Raw genomic sequence first — 22,972 nt, forward strand, 5'->3', positions numbered from 1 at the left:
GATTTCTCAATATACTCTCACTAATACCAAGGAAGTCATTAAACCTCCTCGAGTTGCTTCCTTGTGTGGCACCAACTAGTAACTCACTAACTTTGTCGATTTTTGATGACATCACAGTATAATTAGGACACAGCGTTCAGAGATTTATTTTCTGAAACACCTTTAGATGAAGATCTAAACGTAGTTTTCCTTTTAAATGAACGCTTGGAGGTAGTTTATTTACGCAATACGCAGCAGTTTTTTTTGAGCAGAAACCTAATTCTTGTCTTGCAGCATTATCTGTTCCCGATTCCACTCCAGTTTTCTCCTTTTCTCCCAAACTACTTCTTGCCTAGGGTGTTACTCGTTTCGGGCTGCTTTTGAATTTTCTGCTTCTCTCCTGTGATTAAACGATCACTTAAAAGAAGACGAGGCTACATTATTTTGTTGCAGAAGATATTTGGATTCCTAAAAGGCGACAAACCAACTTGTAGTCGTGGCCGAGTGGTTAAGGCGATGGACTAGAAATCCATTGGGTTCTACCCGCGCAGGTTCGAATCCTGCCGACTACGCTCTGTTTTCACTCTATGAAAACTAATTAATTTCTATGATGGCAGCAGCTGGTTCCTTCCTGGTAGTCCACTTGGAAATGTAAAAATAAAGGTCAACCTTTCCAAAAAAGGTATCCAAACAAAATTGCACAGTATCCCTTCCAAAATTAATTGCTTAATACACCTTTTATATCAATTTTTGTTGAGCAGAAACCTAATTCTTGTCTTGGACTTGGAGCGTTCGCTATCCCCGATTCTACTCCAATTTTCTCCTTTTCCTACTACAGAGAGGATCCAATAGCAAAAAAAAAAAAAAAAAAATCTTCCGAACTACTTGTTGCCTAGGGTGTTACTCGTTTCGGGCTGCTTTTGAATTTTCTGCTTCTCTCCTGTGATTAAAAGATCACTTAAAAGAAGACGAGGCTACATTATTTTGTTGCAGAAGCTATTTGGATTCCTAAAAGACGATAAATCAAATAGTAGTCGTGGCCGAGTGGTTAAGGCGATGGACTAGAAATCCATTGGGTTCTACCCGCGCAGGTTCGAATCCTGCCGACTACGCTCTGTTTTCTCTCTATGAAAACTAATTCATTTCTATTCCTCTGCTAGTCCACTTGGAAATGTAAAAATAAAGGTCAATATAAACAAAAATGCACAGTATCCCTTCCAAAATTAATTGCTGAATACACCTTTTATATCAATTTTTGTTGAGCAGAAACCTAATTTTTGTCTTGGAGCATTTGCTATCCCCGATTCTACTCCAATTTTCTCCTTTTCCTACTACAGAGAGGATCCAATAGCAAAAAAAAAGCATCTACCAACCAAACTACTTCTTGCCCAAGGTGTTAGTTTCGGGTTGCTTTTGAATTTTCTGCTTCTCTCCTGTGATGAAACGATCACTTAAAAGAAGACGATGCTACATTATTTTGTTGCAAAAGATATTTGGATTCCTAAAAAGCGGTAAACCAAATTGTAGTCGTGGCCGAGTGGTTAAGGCGATGGACTAGAAATCCATTGGGTTCTACCCGCGCAGGTTCGAATCCTGCCGACTACGCTCTATTTTCTCTCTATGAAAACTAATTCATTTCTATGTTGTCAGCAGCTTGTTCCTGTTAGTCCACTTGGAAATGTGAAAATAAAGGTCAACGTTTCCAACAAAGGTATCCAAACAAAATTGCACAGTATCCCTTCCAAAATTAATTGCTTAATACACCTTTCAATAATTTAGTGTTTGTTTTTAATTTCAATAAGTTATTTATTGTACAGAAACCTTACATATAAAGACAAAACACCCATCACTTTATAAAGACAAAACACCCATCACTTTACTCAAAGAAAAACAAAAAAGCAGGACCCGGCAGTTTCATTACAAAGTCAGACTGGAGACCTCTCCCTTCTCACCAATAGATTAATACTTTTTTTTTTTCATTCTCATTTTTTAAAACCTATTCATAACTGGATATGGCTTACAAACAGTATAAGGAGGATCCTCAATATTAACAGTCTACCATAAATCAGATCTATGAATGTTTAATTAGGACCCACCATGATCTGCCTCACTAATGTTGCTCAATTTCTCATCAGCCTTCAATACTGTGAATCATAATAGCATGTTTACCAGACTGGCAGAAACAGGTATCAGTGACACAGTATTTACTTGATTCAAATCCTGTCAGATAGACAACAATCTGTTCTGATCAGCAACAGCACATCATCACCTTGAGCACTAAACTGTGGGGTGCCACTGGGATCCATACTGTCTCCCATTTTATGAAATATCTATCTCAAGCCTCTGGTTGAGCTGCTTTGGACACAAAATTCTAAATCTATGCTGACGATGTGTAACTATTCATACCCATAGAACCAGATCATAGTAACATAGTAGATGATGGCAGAAAAAGACCTGCACGGTCCATCAAGTCTGCCCAACAAGACAAACATATGTGTAAACCTTACCTTGATTTGTACCTGCCTTATTCAGGGCACAGACTGTACAAGTCTGCCCAGCAGTACTTCCCGCCTCCCAACCACCAGTCCCGCCTCCCATCACCGGCTCTGGCACAGACTGTATAAGTCTGCCCTCCACTATCCTCGCCTCCCAACCACCAACCCCTCTTCCCCCCACCTGCGCCGCCACCCAATTTTGGCTAAGCTTCTGAGGATCCATTCCTTCTGCACAGGATTCCTTTATGCATATCCCACGCATGTTTGAATTCCGATCAACCCACAACTCTGAATAAACTGCCTGCCTGCCTGCCTAACTGCAACTCAGGAATGGGCAAACAACAACAAATTTTGCCTGAACCCAACTAAAACAGAGATTATTTGGGTACCAAGCACACATGGACAAATACCAGACTTCAAAATACCTTTTGGGAAGTATTAACTCCAAAATCACAGGTCAGGAATCTTGGGATACTACTAGACTCATCACTCACTCTGATCCCACAAATTCAAACAACCTTCAAAAATGGCCTCTATCATCTACAGCAGCTAAAAAAAATCTATCTCCATATACTGAAAAGATGAGTCTGACCACAGCGGTCCATGCCATGATAACAACTAGACTACTGTAATGCCCTGTACACTGGCTAAACCAACAAAAAAGAGTTTGTATCAGCTCCAACTAATTCATCCCTGTGATGGTACACTGGCGACCAGTTCCTTACAGGTCTAAATTTAAAACTCTGTGTTTGATTTTTTTCTGAAACACCTTTAGATGAAGATCTAAACATAAGTTTCCTTTTAAATGAATGCTTGGAGTAGTTTATTTACGCAATACGCAGCCCTTTTGTTGAGCAGAAACCTAATTCTTGTCTTTGAGCATTCAGCTGTCCCCGATTCCACTTTAGTTTTCTCCTTTTCCTGCTACAGAGAGGATCCAATAGCATTGGTGCTAAAAAAAAAAAAACATCTCCTGAACTATCTCTTGCCCAATGTGTTACTCATTTCGGGCTGCTTTTGAATTTTCCGCTTCTCTCCTGTGATGAAACGATCACTTAAAAGAAGACGATGCTACATTATTTTGTTGCAGAAGATATTTGGATTCCTCAAGGGAGGTAAACCAAGTTGTAGTTGTGGCCGAGTGGTTAAGGCGATGGACTAGAAATCCATTGGGTTCTACCTGCGCAGGTTCAAATCCTGCCGACTACGATCCATTTTCTCTCTATGAAAACGAATTTGTTCCTGTTAGTCCACTTGGAAATGTAAAAACAAAGGTCAACCTTTCCAAAGAAGGTATCTAAACAAAATTGCACAGTATCCCTTCCAAAATTAATTGCTTAATACACCTTCTATATAAATAATTTAGTGTTTGTTTTTAATTTTAATAAGTTATTTATTGTACAGAAATGTTACATACAAAGACAAAACACACATCACTTTACTCAAAGAAAAACAAAAAATCACGGCCCCAGCAGTTTCATTACAAAGTCAGACTGGAGACCTCTCCTTTCTCACCAATAGATTAATACTCTTTTTTTTTTCATTCTCATTTTTTAAACCTATTGCTGGATATGACTTACAAACAGTATAATCAGTGGCGTAGCGGGGGGGCTGCCACCCGGGGCGGTTCACCGTTGCACCCCCCCCCCCGGGTGCAGTACGATGTCATCCCCCCCCCCCCCCGACCCAGTGCCTACCCTCCTCAACTCCGTCCAACCAGCTCCCGCACCCTACCTTTAAAGAAATCTCAGAAGCCGTGGCTTCTACCCCACTCTAGACCTCTGGGGTAGAGACATCCTTCTGGACAAAATCAAGAAGTCGTCTTCCAACTGCACCTGTGAATCCATTGCATCATATGGCCACATGAACTCCAGAGATATGAGGCCTCTGGGAGAGGTAAACAGACTCTCAGTCTCCACCCCCCCCCCCCCGGCAGGTGTTCCAAGAGGAAGGCAGCCTGCCAATAATAGGCAAACTTACCTCGACATCAGTAAAAGACTTCCACCAGAAATCCAAAAGTGTCTCCTTTAGACACAACAACTTCATCTGATTGCAGATTGGTGACCAACAAGTGGAAAGGAGCATCAGATACCTCCAAACATGGCAGAACACCGATGGACAACCCTAGGTCACGAAAATGAGCATGAGGGTTGAAGTACACCACTTTGTCCAACAGACGCTGTCCCTGAGCCAGACGGAGCTTGATGGAAAAATCCCTCACTCTTGCCGGAATGATCACATCTTTATCACAGACTACTTCACAGACCTGGGGTATGGTCTGTCCAGACTTCAAGCTAACAGGCGTTACCTCGGATTCCACGGGGCTGCTATCAAGTCTACTGCACAAGACAAGGTTCACCAGATCCACATAAACTCCCAGTCGCACAAGGCAATCGGAGCCCAGGCATAAGGGCTGTTGGAGGCCTTTCACAATAGAGAAGTGGTGTGTGAACGTCTTCTGTCCCACGGTCAAAGGGAGACTGCACATTCCCACGAGCGTCTTGGCACCTTGTCCAGGTACCTGCACCGAAGTGGAAGAACACTTACTGAAGTGAAGTTGCACAGACTTGCGCAGACGGAAGAACAGAGTGTCACTGATGAAGGAGACATTGCTAGGCAACAGCAAAGTGGACTGAAGTGTTCGGATGTCAGCTATCTGAACAGGAATGGTGAAAGCATCATCCTTTTGCTGGATGTCAATCAACTTGTGAGGATGTGGTGGGTCAGAACTGGAAGAGGATGCCGTGATCTCTTGAGGTATGTCTGTAGCATCATCTGGAGTGTCATGAGTCGTAGGCGGGTTATTCAAAACAATCTCCAACTTGTCATCATGGATGACGATGTCAGTTATCCGATCTGTCTGGACTTGGATTACTTCAGCATTCTGGACTTCCCCCCCCCCCCCCCTGGTGCACCACTCAACTGGATCTCCCAGGTGAGAGGGTTTTCTGTAGTCTGTGAATTAATTCGACATGGAGAATCCCTAAGCCCCACAGAGCTGGAACCACTGACTCTGCTCATATGCTGTACCTTCCCATATGGAAGGGGACCTATGACTTGGGCCCAGATGACTTCATGGTGATAATCCAAATCAGGCCGCAATCTTTTTAACAGATCATTGCCAATTAAGAATTCTTCGCCAGCACTGGTGGTAATGATGACAGGGTGTTTGATACTCATCTCACCGAGCTGTAAGGAAAGCCAAACCTGTCCCACCATACCGATGCTCTGGTTGCCATAGGCCATTAGGGATAAATCACATGGAGTGACACTCAGCACATCCCGCCCCCCCCCCCCCCCCCCCCCCCCCAGAGATGCCTCAAGTTTCTGAAACAGGCTTTGGGTAATCAAAGTCACCTCTGAGGCTGTATCCAGCAGACCCTGACAGGAAAATGTCTGTTGAATCAACAGCTCCACGGTATATCTGTAACCTTTAGGAGTAAGTTGACCCATAAAGTACCTGGTTTCCTTAATCAAGTCACATAATAGAGGCCGTTCCGGGTTTGAGGGGTGGACATCAGCTTGGGTCACAGGAGACTCATCACTGACAGCTGACATAGCTTCCACCTGCACTGTGGGCATGGATGGTGGTGTAGGTGGATCCAAGCCTAGTCATGCCTGATCTTCCTCAGGCATGGACAGAGGTTCCATCTCAATGGAGTTGACACTAGGCCCAGTCACTGTGGTTGGCCCGAAAGGCTTCTCCTTGTTCTTCGGAAAGTTGCCTCCTCTGTTTTGTGAAGAGGATGGCTGAGGTGCGGTTTCAGAATTTGTTTGTTGCAGTTGCGCCAACAATTGCTCAATCTGTGCTTGTTGCTTCCTGATCTTATCCTGAGCCTGCTGCCTTTTGTTAAAATGCTTCTTATTCGGGTCTTGTTGTTGTCCTTCATGTGCAGCAGGTTGCGCGGTGCCACCTGGCTGGCGAGGTTGGGTATTGCTAGGCCGTGATTGTGTCGATGGACTTGACACCTTGTTTTCCAGTGCAAGGGTGGAGGTGAATGCACAAACACTGGGTTGAGCCCCCGGGCTGTGATGCTTTGATGCAGGTTTGGGTGCCTCCACCGTGGGCCGGGCACGACACATATCAAAAACCTCATCTGCCTGTTTCAGAAGCTTGGAATAAGGTTCTTTCTGTTGTCCCATCAAGTGAAATCTCACTCGTTCAGGCAGCCCTTTCAGAAAAAGATTTCTGAATTCACCAAATTCAAGATCCTTTGCGTCTGGTATGGCCTGCCCCTGGAAAAAGGCTTGCTTCAAGTGAAAGGCCCACTTGCATGGACTCTCCTTGGGACCACAGAGCATATTATAGGCCGCCCGTTTTGCTTCCGTGTCATCTGCAAACAGACCATATCGCTTCTTCAAAGCTTGTTCCACAGTAAACAGGTCTGGGCTGTCTTCCACTATAGCCTCCAAGTACACCTGACATTCTTCGTCAAACGTCCACTTAAGTAAAGCCAGTTTATCTGACTCTGCAGTGACCTGTAAAGTCTTAAAGATTTCATGGACTGACCGCAAATGAGCATGTATGGATACCTTAGAAGACTTCTTAAAAGGTCTGATCATAGTGTGAATAGTCTTAATTGTTTGGGAGTGTTGTTCCCTAGATAAAGTGTTATTTTTAAGTGTCTGAGAGGAATACCGCTGCTCACCAGTAGGGGACGAAAATGGTGGTGCGGGTGTACTGTTGATGTCATCAGGTAGTGCAGAGGGCTGTGACCTCCTTAGGTGTGGCACAGGCCCACTGTTCCTGGTGACATCATCAGGCAGGACAGAAAGCTGTGCCCTTCCTGGGCGGAGCATAGGCCCAATGGTACCAGTGACCTCATCAGTGGGCATAGTATTCCGGAACCTGACTGGTGGGAGTCTCTGATTACTAGTGTCAGTGTCCTCATCGGGGGATACAGTGTTCCGTGACCGGACTGGGCGGAGCCTGAGCTCCGGCATGCTGTCAAATGTCTGCGGACCAAGAGTACTGTACTGGGGAGGCGCTGTCAACTGAAAAGGATTAGACTCCTGCTCTAATTCATTACAAGGGACCCATTCAGGCAGGCAAAATTGTTCTAGCACAGGGCTGGGTGATCTCATGTCATCCCTATCCTGCAACTCCGTGGGTGTAGCCGTAGCCTCATCCACCAAGTCACATAGCTCTTTCCGCAACATCTCTAGGTCTCCTTTATGCTGATTGAGTGCTTTTATACACATCTCTTTATCCTGCAAAGCCTGAGATAACTGCAGTGACAGTGTATTATTTTTCTCCCAGGACTCCGCTAGTTCTCCCTCGGCTTTGTGCCAAGCATGCTGAGTAAAGCTATGACTCCCTTTCTCATGGTGTAACTCCCTACGCAAAGCAGAAATCATATCCTGATGCATTTCTTTCTCCTCCTGTTGCCAGGAGTGAGTGTGATTTACTTCTTTCGTTCGCAAACTGAAAGTTCGCATCACCTCCTCTAATTGATATGATTTAGCAGAGAGGAAATCATTTTTCAGCCTCAAATCAGTCTGTAAAGATTGGGCAGTCTGTTCCCAATGCAATCTGTCTTACTCTAAAGCAGCACATTTGTCTTGAAGGCCCACACATTCGGCGCATATACCATGATCATGGGAACTCTCAGTCACCCCCCCCCCCTTCCACCAGTTGCCTGTGAAGTTTTGCTCTCAAGAGCCAATTGTAAATCAAGTCTCTCTTTTGTTAGGGCGTCAACTTCAGTACACAACTGCTGGATTTCGTTTTGCAATGTAGAGCAAATACAACCTGCACTTTCCATTTTGGCCAGCAGGGTGCATGAGAGCTCCACCAATGCTGGAACAGTCAATCTATGCTTTACCTTCAAGATTTGGTTTAAGACTGCCTCATATGCTTTGAAACTTTGTGCATCTTCTTTGCGAAAGAAGGACAACATAGACTTCAGAGAGCCCTCCGTAAGAGTTTTAGACTGGCCCCTGCTACCATTGCATCAAACACTGCTACTTCTAGAGGCGAGAGCCTATGGCTAGGTGCCGCCATACTGACACTGAACGGACAGGAAAGTGAAATAAAAAAAAACAAAAAAACCCAGTTAGCAATTAACACAGGTAGTACAAACAAAAAAAAAAAACCTGGTTCACTGCCAGGTCATAAATCTGGCAAAAGCAACAGATTTACGACTACCAGACACGCTTCAACAGCCTTCAGTGAACACACAGTAAGAGAATGTAAACAACAAAGCTCAGACTTGTGCAGCTTAGGATTTCTTTGTGTAACAGAGAACAAACCTAGGGGTCTAAACTGTTATAAACTGAATGACATCCCGGGACGCAAGCCCTCATTTGTAGGGTGAAAATAAATAATTAGGACAATAATTATTCCCTGATAATACTTATTACAAGGTTCCTAGCTCAGTCTAGGGGATATTATACAGGAACCTTGGTGCTGGCACCCTGCCAGTGTTTTGTTCCCTGCCAAAGAACCGAAGCCACGTCACAGATGATATTATTATTATTTATTATAGGTAGAAAAATAGGAACACTCTGCAATAGCTTATATGCAATATAATATATCTTACTGATATGCACACTAACAAAATATATTGTCTAACTACACTCTGATTATCCTGAGACTACGTACAGTAATGATTAGAACAGTACAAATGATATCCTAATGATCCTTATGAAAACTTATCACATCTTATGCAAAATACACATTAGCAGCTTTCCCTGACCAAGAGCTGACATAAACCAGTCGTACTTAGATAAAACCACTGCGTAACCCCAGACTAGGAAATATATCACTGTGATCTCACCACGCTGTCCTGATGATGGCTTCAGATGAGACCGGAGCAGAATCTCCCCAGATGCTATCTCAGCTGTCTGTGTCTTAGATATAGTGCAGGTCTTCCTCAGCAAACAAGCAGGTTTCCGTCTCTCCGTTGGTTTGCAGAGCCAATATCTCTGCCACAGGTATTTGCACCAGTTATGCAGGTCACAAGGTTGGTATCATACAGTCTCTAGCTCACCCCGAGCCTTGCTGGATTTCTCAGGTCCTTCACTGGTACTCCTCCTCCGAGGGTCTCCGACTAACCAACTTCTCCCACTCTTCCCGCGTTCCAGACCTCCCGGTCAGGTGATAGCCCGGACCAATTAGCCTCTCGTACAGTCCAGTGCATGGGCAAGAAGAGTTCTTTGTTTTGTGACCTTGGAGATGGTAACTTCTGGTGCCATGAGTATGACTCCCTTCCCAGCGTCTCAGAGATAGAAGGGGAATGGTTAGAACACAGAATGTCCTTGGCTTCAGTAAGCCTGTCAGTGATTTTCCACAAGCTGAAGCTGGATCTTGCTGACACAGAGATGTGCAGGTCAGAGGGTGCAGCAGCCATCTTATTGTACCAAGCTGTCATAGGCTTGTATAGGCCAAGACCAGCTCAGGCTAGATCATAGGGAAATACCCCTACACATCATATCTATGTTAGTTGAATGTTCTAATGCTGCTTATTGGGTGTATCATTAGTATTATGCTAACATTGTATTGGATCTCTGCTATTTGAATTCCAGTGCTGTTAAATGTGTATATTTTTGATACTGTTTCACGGTAGATCTATTATTAGGTTTCAATTTAATGTTTTCAAGTTTAACTCTTTATTGTAATTATGTTTATTCTTGGTTATTTTACTATTGTTATGCTGTTAACAAAATTGTACATGTTATGTTAAACAGTGAATCTCTTCATACAGGAAGTTAATAAATCCCAATAAATAAATAACTAAATAACTAAACATGTACCTAAATAAAGAACTTACTTAAATTCTGCATATCAGTGGCGTACTGAGGGCAGGGTGGTGGGGCAGTCCGCCCCGGGTGCACGCTCCTGGAGAGGTGCAGAGGGCAGCCACGTGACTGTTGGCTCCTCTGGTTACTTGCTCCCTCTGCCCTGGAACAGGTTACTTCCTGTTCCGGGGCAGAGGGAGCAGGGAACCAGCGGAACCGACAGCTGCGCGGCTGCTCCCAGCAGGTAAGAATGCACCCAGGGGGTGTTGATGCACTGGGGGGGGGGGGGTGTCGTGCTGCACCTGGGGGGGGAACGGACACTGCTTCACCCGGTGGGAGGGTGCGCAGCGGCGATCCACACTATGTGGCAGCCAACTAAGGATCGCCACTGCTGCATATTACTCAATGCAATAACATGAGTGACATTTTGCTTTATTTTTGCAAGCTTTCTAAATTATGATTGATTTTTGACTGCTTATGATTACTTGATATTGAATATGTCTGAAAAGTTGTAGCTTTTATAGCAAATGTTCATTCTGTCTGTATTGTTGTAAATCATCCTGAAGCCTTTTGCGACAATGTAATGCATTCAACAGAGTCAAGGCTGCTTGCTTTGAACTGACGGTGTTTCAGTTATCTTTCAATAATGGGGCAAGGTGCTGCCATTTTGAAGATGATGATGCTCAGAGGCAGAAGCGAGTGGACATCACTCCTGCCTCCTATGAGGTATGGGGGGCTGGCGTGAGGAGTGGGCTTCCACTAGACCACCAGGGCAATTTTTTAAAGGTTTTGGGGATAAGAGAGTTGAATATGTGGGACTGGGAGGGAGCCACTAGACACCAGGGATATGTTTGGGGAGGGGGGTGGGAAGAGCTGTCAGGTTGAATTGCAGCATGTTTTTTTTAATGTCAATTTTCCTGTCAAAGCCAAAGACATTCACCGCTCAGACACTGACAAGAAAGTTGACATTTTCCGCCGAGCAACAGATTATTGCTGTGATTTTAATGTGGAATGAATTTGAATGCTCATTACTTTGAGCATGCCACAGTAATTTTTCAGTGCCTTTTTCACAGTGGAGTTTCACTCTATCATGAACCTTTGAGCATCGGACCCTCAGTTTGCACACGCTCTGGATGCAAGTGTTACTATATTGGTATGGTTTTTCTTCATAAAATATTTGAAATGTTTTACAGCATCCACAAATAATATGACCAGACTTTAGTACACAGTTTACAATCAGACAGATATGATTACAAACAGAATTAAAAACAAACAGCACCAAGACAGAACACTTTATCCCTAAATAATTTACCAAAGCTAAAATTAAAATGTACCTACAGCCAAGGACAGTTAGAAAAAAAATCAATTACTCTTAGCAGATTAAAAAATAATACTAAATGTTCTTTTAACTGGGAAGTTCCAGCAGGCTTCTCCCATCAGAGTCTTGGAATTCAAAACTGGCTCTGGCTGACCAAAATGAATGCTCAGATCTCATACACATAATATACCTAAAGAAAGAGTTATTGAAGGTTTGACAGAGATTTGAAGTTGTGTATTTTCAAATGAGACAACAAATAGGGTGATGCCACAGGAATAAAAAAAAAAATCATGCTCTGTACTGGTTGAAGAATGAATGAAATTAAATTTCCTGAAGTAATCTAAATTTTGGTTGTATGTGGCTCATAATGTGTTCTCCAGGTTGGATTAAGGCAAACTAGGTATGCGCCAAGGGCTTAAATATTGGAAATAAGTAAAAGCCAGATTATCCCGTACCTGTTCTAAACCTCCTATAATCTGTTTCATGAAGATTCTGGCTTTTACTTATGCTCTGCTCTGATTCCTCAGCTGCTTTGGGAAGTCAGATCCTCCACAAACAAGACTATCAAACATATAAACAGCGAGTGACCGTACTCACTCGCAAATGCGCAGTAGAGACTTCCCTCTCTGTCCCGCCCCCGCATCAATACGTGATGGGGGGCAGGACAGAGAGGGAAACTGCGCGAAGGGGAGGGAACTGCTGAGGTCGCCGCCACTGGTACCCCCCCCGGAGACGCCGCTGCCGCCACCCTCCACCCGGCCCATCTCTTCACTATTCAACCCTGCAGCAGGCAGATCAGCTGAGCTGCCGTTGGCCTTCCTTCCCTGCCTGTGTCCCACCCTCGCCGACGTTACATCACACAAGGGCGGGGCACAGGCAGAGAAGGAAGGCCGACAGGAGCTCAGCTGATCTGCCTGCTGCGGAGATGTAAGTTGAATAGCGAAGAGACGGGCCAGGTGGAGGGGTGGCGGCAGTGACTCGGGGGGGAGGGGCCAGCGGCGACCTCAGGTGGAGGGGGCAGCGGCGACCAACTAGGCCGTTTTAACGGGCTCAACGGCTAGTAGGATATAGAATGAATCTGAACAATCCGGTTTTACCCAGTCTCAAAATATAGTGTGTTATGTGTTACTAAATGCTTAGTTCAGCTACTGCAAAATGTTCCAAACTTTCTGAGATAGGAAGAAACATCAATATATAGCTATACGTATTTAATGTTTGTAATTAAAAGTCCTTTAACAATGGGGGGGGGGGGGGGGGGAGATACATGAGAGAGAGCGGAAGAGAGGGAGAGAAGATCGGTGAAGGCTGGATAGAGGACAACACACTGTCATATTTTACCACTATTTGACAAGACATGCAGCAAAATACAATGGTGTGTGTGTTGGCCCTCCAAATGTTACAAAATATAATATGCGACCCTCAATAGAAAAAGAGTGGACAAGCCTGGAATAATGTGATGGTGCAACTTGTATGAGGTGGGTATCACTGCCTGCTGGACTCACTGAAACCATGTATGGCAGGTACTGTCTCACCCATCCCTACACATGCAACCAATCACCAAGCAAGTGCCTCACCATCACTGCAGGTTTGCTAGTGACAGTGTTTAGTATTGTTAGTACACAGGGACGTAAGAAAACTAGAGCTAGATGGGGCTCCTAAACGTTTTTTTTCTTATTGATTTTGTGCATCTTTCTTAAAAATGTATGATTTGTGAAGTCTCATCTTTCTGAACTATGCATGTATTTAATTATCTTTTTTTGCAACACATAATTATATAAAGGTATTTCTGGATTTTGTTACCGTACTGCCTAGTGCACGAACCGGCCATTAGTTCTCTAGAGAGTTTAACATATATTTTGCTTTAAGCAGCAGTAGCGCTTTCTCTCAATAATTCACAGGGGTGCATCATGGGCGTCTCGATTTAATTTTCAAATTGTTATGTAGCAAAAGGAGATCAAAAACTTTCAGTGCTATATAGCAGCCATATCAGATGAATTTGTCACTTGACAGATTACTGATTAATCTCAGTACACCCTCGCTAAATCAATAACATAGCACATGTGGCACCAAGGAGGTCTTTAAAACCCTTCCTAGTTAGGTTGCTTCCTTGTGTAGCACCAACCAGTAACCCACTAACTTTGACGATTATTGATGACGTCACAATGTAATTAGGGCGCACTGCGAATTTCATCTGTACTCAGAGATGTTTTTGAGACACCTGTAGAATCTGTAGCGTAGATGAAGATCAACACGTAGTTTTCCTTTTAAATGAACACTTGGAGGTATACCCCTAGCTTGTTTACACAATAAGCAGCAATTTTGGCGAGCAAAACTTCTTTCTTGTCTTCCAGCATTTGCTATCCCCACTTGCCTTCTCCGGTTTCACTCCAATTTTCTCTTTGTCCTGCTACAGAGGCTCCAATAGCATTGGCGCTAAATTAGCATCTCCCTAGCGGCTTCATGCCTAAGGTGTTACTCGTTTCGGGCTACTTTTGAATACGATCAGGTTGATTGAGAAATCGGTGCTATAGTTTATGACACTGACCATTCAGAGAATAATGGTTATTAGAGAGGATCCTGCTGAGCTAGAAAAGTGGAGGGGAGAGGGAGCACGTGTTTAGTGATATGAATGTTGTGGAAGTAACTTGTAATGTCGCTGAAATACGATTAGAACATTTATTTTAACCAGTTTTGTAAAAGGAAGTAGGTGAAAAATAGAACATTATTTTGTTGCAGAAGACATTAGGATTCCTCAATGGAGCAAGTTGTAGTCGTGGCCGAGTGGTTAAGGCGATGGACTAGAAATCCATTGGGTTCTACCCGCGCAGGTTCGAATCCTGCCGACTACGCTCTGTTTTCACTCTATGAAAACTAATTAATTTCTATGATGGCAGCAGCTGGTTCCTTCCTGGTAGTCCACTTGGAAATGTAAAAATAAAGGTCAACCTTTCCAAAAAAGGTATCCAAACAAAATTGCACAGTATCCCTTCCAAAATTAATTGCTTAATACACCTTTTATATCAATTTTTGTTGAGCAGAAACCTAATTCTTGTCTTGGACTTGGAGCGTTCGCTATCCCCGATTCTACTCCAATTTTCTCCTTTTCCTGCTACAGAGAGGATCCAAAAGCAAAAAAAAAGCATCTCCCGAACTACTTCTTGCCCAAGGTGTTACTCGTTTCGGGCTGCTTTTGAATTTTCCGCTTCTCTCCTCTGATTAAACGATCACTTAAAAGAAGACGAGGCTACATTATTTTGTTACAGAAGATACTGGATTCCTCAAAGATCCTAAACCAAGTTGTAGTCATGGCCGAGTGGTTAAGGCGATGGACTAGAAATCCATTGGGTTCTACCCGCGCAGGTTCGAATCCTGCTGACTACGCTCTGTTTTCTCTCTATGAAAACTAATTCATTTCTATGATGACAGCAGCTGGTTCCTTCCTGGTAGTCCACTTGGAAATGTAAAAATAAAGGTCAACCTTTCCAAAAAAGGTATCCAAACAAAATTGCACAATATCCCTTCCAAAATTAGTTGCTTAATACACCTTTTATATCAATTTTTGTTGAGCAGAAACCTAATTCTTGTCTTGGACTTGGAGCGTTCGCTATCCCCGATTCTACTCCAATTTTCTCCTTTTCCTGCTACAGAGAGGATCCAAAAGCAAAAAAAAAGCATCTCCCGAACTACTTCTTGCCCAAGGTGTTACTCGTTTCGGGCTGCTTTTGAATTTTCCGCTTCTCTCCTCTGATTAAACGATCACTTAAAAGAAGACGAGGCTACATTATTTTGTTGCAGAAGATACTGGATTCCTCAAAAACCATAAACCAAGTTGTAGTCGTGGCCGAGTGGTTAAGGCGATGGACTAGAAATCCATTGGGTTCTACCCGCGCAGGTTCGAATCCTGCCGACTACGCTCTGTTTTCACTCTATGAAAACTAATTAATTTCTATGATGGCAGCAGCTGGTTCCTTCCTGGTAGTCCACTTGGAAATGTAAAAATAAAGGTCAACCTTTCCAAAAAAGGTATCCAAACAAAATTGCACAGTATCCCTTCCAAAATTAATTGCTTAATACACCTTTTATATCAATTTTTGTTGAGCAGAAACCTAATTCTTGTCTTGGACTTGGAGCGTTCGCTATCCCCGATTCTACTCCAATTTTCTCCTTTTCCTGCTACAGAGAGGATCCAAAAGCAAAAAAAAAAAGCATCTCCCGAACTACTTCTTGCCCAAGGTGTTACTCGTTTCGGGCTGCTTTTGAATTTTCCGCTTCTCTCCTCTGATTAAACGATCACTTAAAAGAAGATGAGGCTACATTATTTTGTTGCAGAAGATACTGGATTCCTCAAAGACCATAAACCAAGTTGTAGTCGTGGCCGAGTGGTTAAGGCGATGGACTAGAAATCCATTGGGTTCTACCCGCGCAGGTTCGAATCCTGCCGACTACGCTCTGTTTTCTCTAGGATGGGGAGCACATTGGTTGTTGGTCCACTTGGAAATGTAGAAATAAAGGTCAACATTAAAAAAAAGTATCAAACAAAATTGTACAGTATCATTAACTACTGGTGAGTAATATTGATACACCTTTTGTATTTGTTTTTAATTTCAAGAAGTCATGTATTGTAGAGAAACTTAAAAAAAAAATTATCACTGGCAAAAAATCAGACTAGTGATTTCTCCCTTCTAACCAATACATTAATACTATTTTGTTAAATTTTAATTTTTAAAAACCTATTAATAACAGGATATAAGTTACCAAAGTACAATGATCCTCAATATTAAGTTTACTATAAATCAAACCTATGAATGTTTGTGACCTACCATGAACCATAAATAAATATGTACCTGCTAACAGTGGTGTTTCTTGGTCAGTTGCCACCCAGTGCAGATCGCCACTGCGAGTCCTCCTCCAGTGAAGCGTTGTCGTCCCCACCCCCCTCCTCCTGCATTGCTCTGGGGTGCTGGGAGCAGCTGCGCGTCTGTTGGCTCTACTGGTGCCCTGCCCCAGAACAGGAAGTAACATCAGAGGGAGCAGGGAGCCGACAGCCACGCAGTTGCTCCCTGCACCCCCCCCTGCAGCGTGCACCTGCGGTGAACCGCCCCCACTGCCCCACCCTCGGTATGCCACTGATTTTGATCTAGGCACGGGGAAGAAGGGAGAGATGCAGCAAAGGGGTGGAGGGGTGAGGAAGGGAGAAGTCTTGGCTGCATATGAGGTGGAGGGGAGGGAGACATGCTGCATAGAGAGGGGATAGGTGATGAGAGGGGGAGAAATGTTGAACATAGGGGTGGAGAGGAGGGAGAAATGTTAGACATGATGGTAGAGGGGAAGAAAGGAGAGCTGCATGGGAAGGGGAGAGAGATGTTGGACCCAGAACACAAGGGAAAGGGAGAGGGAGAGAAAAATGTTGGACATAATGGTAGAGGGGAGGAAGGTAGAGATGCTGTATGAGAAAGGGAGAGAGATACTGGACCCAGAACACAAGGGAGAGAGAGATGGTGGACAGTGGGAATGAGAGGGGGAGATGGAAATGGGGTTGGATGAGAGGGAGGGAGAGGTAAAGGGAGAAAGATGGAAAATGTTGGGCCATGGGGGAGAGGACAGGAATGAAGAGAGAAGGGGCAGGAAAATATAAGGCTACCAGGGTGGGGTGGGGAGGGGATCAGATGCTGGTTAGAAGGGTGGAGGGAGGAAGACGATGGGAATGGTGGAACCCTGTGGGAGAGGCCATGAGGGGGAGGAGGGGGTGGCAAGGAAATGAATGATAGTGATTACAGAGGATAGAAATATGGTAACGGGGAGTAGATTAAACATGAAAGAGAAAGTAGGGATGGGGAAGAGTAAGATGAGGAATAGGAGAGCTAGTGGGTGAAAGAAGAAGATGGAAATTTGATAGGGAGTTGAAAAGTAAAAAGGAGACGAAGAAGGGTGAGAGAGAGGCAGAAAAGAGCTAAAAAGGAATGATCAATATCTCAGAGACAGGAATAGTGAGGGAACAGATAGGAGAGAGGAGAAAAGACAAATGGACTGTAGCCGCTTGAAGAAGAATTAGCAGACAACAGAGAGGAAAGCAGAAAAGAGAAATTGGAACCAGCAAGATGGAAAAATAAAATGTCCAGACAAAGGTAGAAACAAAGCATTTTATTTTGAATGTTTTAAATGGAATATGTTAGCTTTTGGAAATGTGCATAGCAAACGCCTTTGTATTGTGTTCTGTAGAAAAGGAAATGCATTTCTCTGTTTCCAGTATTACAGTATGTTTAACTTCTTGGGGTTCCCTTTCAATTTTAGTCTAAATATTTTTATTTCTAATTTGTGATCCCTTGTTCTGTATTTGGTGAGGGTCTGTTGGTGTGATAGTAATGGCAGGTGGGAAATTGGAGGGGAGGCAAAGAGGAGAGGGAATCGGGGAGGGGAGCCCTCCTTTATTTTCTGACCTGGGCCCAAGCAGGTCAAACACCAGTCCCTGTATAGCTGGTGAGGATTCCCAGGCATCCCCAGCTAAGGACCTCCTCCAAAGGCGGCCAGAACTCCGTTCTACCAAGCTCTGGCAACAGCATCCTTGAGCCATCGACAGCTAAGCATGTGTGGGGTGCTGGCATCAGTGGCTTAGGGTCATTGCTGCTGCCTGCCAAGCTTGGTAAAAGAGAGTTCTGGCCACCTCCAGAGAAAGTCTTCAGCTGACAGAGCTTGAGGATCCTCATTACCTAAAGTATTTATATTTTGAGGTGGAGATAGGGCAGAGCAGAGAAAAATTTGTGCCCACCCACTTTGGGCTCAGGCCCACCTAAAACTGGCTGTCTGGCTACGCCACTGCCCTATATAAAGGGAGTTTACCTAGGGGTGGGTGGGACTAGGACACAGGTAACCTCAGTTACCAATCAAACCAAGTCTGAAAATGCCCAGCACAGCTCCCAGCTCACAAGGTAAACGTAAGTTCTACTACCCAGCTCAAAACAAAATTGCCCCTCCTCCAGAGCTATGAGTCACCAGATGCTATGTAACAAAAACCGATTGAATTAAGTCTCTGGCAGTGTAGATTCAACACACAATTCTAATGAAAACAAGACACCAGATTCAATGTCACCAGATTAAATCACAGGTTTAAAACACTTAGCACAGGTTAAAACACAGTTCCAATGAAAACACCTTTAAGACAATTCCAGCATAAAAAGATTAAATCACTAGCACAGATATTCCAAACACAATTCTCTAAAATCCCTTTAAGACAATATCAGCATAAAAATATAAAATCACAGTGCAATATAAGCAATAGGATAGAGACAGATAAGGAACTTATACTACTACTACTACTACTACTATTTAGCATTTCTATAGCGCTACAAGGCGTATGCAGCGCTGCACAAACATAGAAGACAGTCCCTGCTCAAAGAGCTTACAATTTAATAGACAAAAAATAAAGTAAGCAAATCAAATCAATTAATGTGAACGGGAAGGAAGAGAGGAGGGTAGGTGGAGGCGAGTGGTTACAAGTGGTTACGAGTCAAAAGCAATGTTAAAGAGGTGGGCTTTCAGTCTAGATTTAAAGGTGGCCAAGGATGGGGCAAGACGTAGGGGCTCAGGAAGTTTATTCCAGGCGTAGGGTGCAGCGAGACAGAAGGCGCGAAGTCTGGAGTTGGCAGTAGTGGAGAAGGGAACAGATAAGAAGGATTTATCCATGGAGCGGAGTGCACGGGAAGGGGTGTAGGGAAGGACGAGTGTGGAGAGATACTGGGGAGCAGCAGAGTGAGTACATTTATAGGTTAGTAGAAGAAGTTTGAACAGGATGCGAAAACGGATAGGGAGCCAGTGAAGGGTCTTGAGGAGAGGGGTAGTATGAGTAAAGTGACCCTGGCGGAAGACGAGACGGGCAGCAGAGTTTTGAACCGACTGGAGAGGGGAGAGGTGACTAAGTGGGAGGCCAGCAAGAAGCAGATTGCAGTAGTCTAAACGAGAGGTGACAAGCGTGTGGACGAGGGTTTTGGTAGAGTGCTCGGAAAGAAAGGGGCGGATTTTACGGATGTTGTAAAGAAAGAAACGACAGGTCTTGGCAATCTGCTGGATATGAGCAGAGGAGAGAGAAGAGTCAAAGATGACCCCAAGGTTTTGAGCTGAGGAGACAGGGAGAATGAGAGAGCCATCAACAGAAATAGAAAACCTTATAGAGGTCAGACCCTTTGCACATGAAAGGACAGGGTTTTTTTTTTTTGTTAATAGGATAGAATAAAAAGGGGGGTGAAATAGAATAAAGGAGTCAATAGTTTATCAGGAAGATAGTAAGAGCAGGACACAGGTAACCTCAGTTACTAATCAAACCAAGTTATTCCGCCATTATACTTCCTCTTCCTCCGCGTACATGCACATGCTGCACAAGCCGGCATGTTTAAATATATAAGTGAGATTAAATAAAAATGCTAGCAGTAATAAAGAATGACAATATGGATGCAGCAGTCCATCTCCTGTTTTTATCCAACCTCTTTGGCTTCCTGCAGCCGGCAGCGATTAACCGTCACAAACAGAAGCTATCTCCATGGCTTTCCTTCTGCCATGTCCCGCCCTCTCTACTGCAGTTTCCTGTTTGACACTAAACAGGAAGTTGCAGTAGAGGGCGGGACGCTGGAGGAAGGCCATGGAGACACTGTGAATCGTTGCCAGCTGCAAGATCCTGTGAGAACTGCGGGAAGGAAGATGGGAAGGGAGAAAATAATTTTACTGCGGGAACAACATTTTTTACCATTCTTGTGGGGTGGTAAAAAGTTTTGTTCCTGCATCCCTCTGAAGTGAGCACGTATTGATCTTAAGTGAGCGATGCTCCCAATTTGTATGAGCGATCGCTTATGCGCTCACCTTAGCAGGAACACTGATAGGGATCCACAGTAATGGTAATAATTTTAACAGAATTTGCTGGAATGTCAAAGCTTGCGGGGATGGGGTGGGGACAAACTTTGTCCTCATGTCATTCATTCTCTGAGAAGTTTCCAGCTAAGTGATATATTCCATAAGTATGTACCTAGAATAGGCTTCTAATAGCGGTGTTCCTAACACCTCAGTTATTCCTAAACCTGTCCTGAGGGAACCCCAGCCAGTCAAAAGCAACTTCTACTAAAAACCTGTCACACGATTTTATTCATAAGGTCTTTTCTTTCTAATTTTGTGCCTATGGTTGTGCTGATGCAGAAAGGTACTATGGGTAGAAGCATGTGGTAAATGAGAGCTCAACGCACACATTAGCAGGTGAACAATGCAGAAAGGGGGGTCAGCGCCTGAATTAACTCGCACAGTAGACGACGCACAGTATCGCAACAAGCCTATTGTCTATTCTACAGCAAGGCAGTGACGTTCACAGGATGTTCTAATGTGAGAGCAATATGAGAAATTTACCACCTGGTCTTTGGCAGCATAGAAGGGTTGGTTGCCTTGTAGTCTAGCAGCCCCATTCCAAAAGAATGAAAATGGATGTTAACAGTTTTCTGAGCAACTTTTATGGAACTAGTAAAAAAAGGGCCGTTTCTGACACAATTGAAACGGGCACTAGCAAGGCTTTCCTTGGAGTGTGTATGTTTGAGTGTGAGAGTGAATCTGTGAGTGTGTGTGAGTGAGACTGGGTGTGAGTGTGTCTGTGAGACAGTGTGTGTGCCTGGGGCCCCTCCCTCCCACCCAGTTCTAGTGTCCCCCCTTCCTCCATGTTCCAGGGTCGTCATTCCCCTTCCCTCTCTCCGAGTTCCAGGGTCGTCGCCCCCCCCCCGGTTTTTAAAACGTTTTTGTACAGGTGGTGCATTCCCCCCTCCTTCCCTCCTGCAAGATCCAGACCCATCCCTCCCCCCGTTCCAGACCTGCCTCCCTCCACCCCTCCAAATTCCAGACCCCCCTTCGGAGTTCCAGACCCCTCTCTCTCTCCGAGTCCAAGACCCCACCTCCCTGCCTCCCTTCTTCCGATTTGCAGACCTCCTTCCTCCGATTTCCTGACCCCCCCTCGGAGTTCCTGACCCCTGGACCCCCCTGCCGTGACCCTCTTGAGCCCCCCTTCCCGCCGCCAACCCTCGGGGCTTCAGAGCCCATCTGTGAAGCAAGTTACGGACACAGGCAGGCAGACGCATAGAACATTGGGGGTGGGAGGTGAGAATTATATAGGACGTGTCATAATGGGTCTAGTGACATCAGCTAGGGCTTCGGAGCCCATCTGAGAAGAAAGTATCCTTCTCCACCACCGCCAACTCCAGGCTCCGCTCATTCTGCCTCGCCTCACCCTATGCCTGGAACAACCTTCCTGAGCCCTTACGCCAAGCCCCCTCCCTGCCCATCTTCAAGTCTTTGCTCAAAGCCCACCTTTTCAATGCTGCCTTCGGCACCTAACTCTCACCTCTCAGGAAATCCAGACTGCCCCAATTTGACTACCCCTATCGGACTGACTGTTCACTTGTCCTTTAGATTGTAAGCTCTTTGAGCAGGGACTGTCCTTTATGTTTATGTTTTAATCGTTTTTATTGATGGTATGAAACAATACATTCAAACAATCTTCCACTAAGCCAACATCTACCATCATTTTATATATGTCCTTCCCTACTCTATCTTACCCCTTCCCCTCCCTTCCCTATTCTCCCCTCCCTCTAACCCATCTCTTACTCCCCCAGTTTATACTATTCACAGCGTACAACAATGACACATAATTACATATTCAATAATAGGCTTCTTGCCTCCGAGGGCATTGTGTCAAGGAATGGGCTCCATCTGACTATAAATAGATCAAGCTCTGTGCGAGGCCTTTCCTTACATGCTAGTCTCTCCAACCTCATCAAAAGTATCATTTGAGTTCTCCATATCTGAATCGATGGCCCTTTTACCTCCAACCAGTCTGCTAAGATAGATTTCTTTGCTATCATGATGGCTCTTTTCACAAATTCAGAATAACCTTTAGGTCTCGGCCTGCTGAGCTGCGGTTTACCAAATAACAGTAAGGGCGAATATATCCATCTTGTCTTCCATAGTTTTGTTATTTGCCTAACTAGGCTAGTCCAGAACTGCACAACCCGGGGACAACTCCAGAACATATGCCCCAGAGTTGCTCCAGCCTCTCCACACTTGGGGCAAGCCCCGTCCGGAGATAAACCCATGTGGAAAGCCCTTCGCGGTGGAATATAAAGTTGGAGGGCAAACTTGTATTGAGTCTCCCAGTACGCGGCCCAATTGGTTGTTTGTTTTAATGTCAATACATGTTCCTTAAACATGCTAGGAGTTACCTGCACCGATAGCTCCTTACTCCAGTCTCTAGCATACTTAGCATAGTCCAGTTCCGACTTGGTGTCTTTTATATGCCTGTGATGGTATGATAATGGTACTTTCTGCTGCGAGTTTAAGGACAAAGCTGCTGGAAGTTCCTCTTGAATATCCTCTGCAAGTGCTTCCCAGGGCAAATTGGTCACATAGTGTTTTAGTTGGCAGT

The 22,972-nt window shown here is 44.4% G+C and overlaps 8 non-coding genes across 8 annotated transcripts; all 8 read left to right on the forward strand.

The window, feature by feature from the left end:
- The first annotated feature begins 469 nt into the window (after positions 1-469).
- Positions 470-551, forward strand: TRNAS-AGA. The gene has a single exon. It is a non-coding gene; the product is annotated as a tRNA-Ser (tRNA).
- A 458-nt stretch (positions 552-1,009) lies between these two features.
- Positions 1,010-1,091, forward strand: TRNAS-AGA. Its single transcript has one exon. It is a non-coding gene; the product is annotated as a tRNA-Ser (tRNA).
- A 411-nt stretch (positions 1,092-1,502) lies between these two features.
- On the forward strand, positions 1,503-1,584 carry TRNAS-AGA. Its single transcript has one exon. It is a non-coding gene; the product is annotated as a tRNA-Ser (tRNA).
- Positions 1,585-3,601: 2,017 nt separating this feature from the next.
- TRNAS-AGA lies at positions 3,602-3,683 on the forward strand. Its single transcript has one exon. It is a non-coding gene; the product is annotated as a tRNA-Ser (tRNA).
- A 10,616-nt stretch (positions 3,684-14,299) lies between these two features.
- On the forward strand, positions 14,300-14,381 carry TRNAS-AGA. The gene has a single exon. It is a non-coding gene; the product is annotated as a tRNA-Ser (tRNA).
- Positions 14,382-14,831: 450 nt separating this feature from the next.
- On the forward strand, positions 14,832-14,913 carry TRNAS-AGA. Its single transcript has one exon. It is a non-coding gene; the product is annotated as a tRNA-Ser (tRNA).
- Positions 14,914-15,363: 450 nt separating this feature from the next.
- On the forward strand, positions 15,364-15,445 carry TRNAS-AGA. Its single transcript has one exon. It is a non-coding gene; the product is annotated as a tRNA-Ser (tRNA).
- Positions 15,446-15,897: 452 nt separating this feature from the next.
- TRNAS-AGA lies at positions 15,898-15,979 on the forward strand. Its single transcript has one exon. It is a non-coding gene; the product is annotated as a tRNA-Ser (tRNA).
- Positions 15,980-22,972: the final 6,993 nt, after the last annotated feature.

Source organism: Microcaecilia unicolor, chromosome 6 (assembly GCF_901765095.1).
Source record: "Microcaecilia unicolor chromosome 6, aMicUni1.1, whole genome shotgun sequence".
NCBI classification, from domain to species: domain Eukaryota; kingdom Metazoa; phylum Chordata; class Amphibia; order Gymnophiona; family Siphonopidae; genus Microcaecilia; species Microcaecilia unicolor.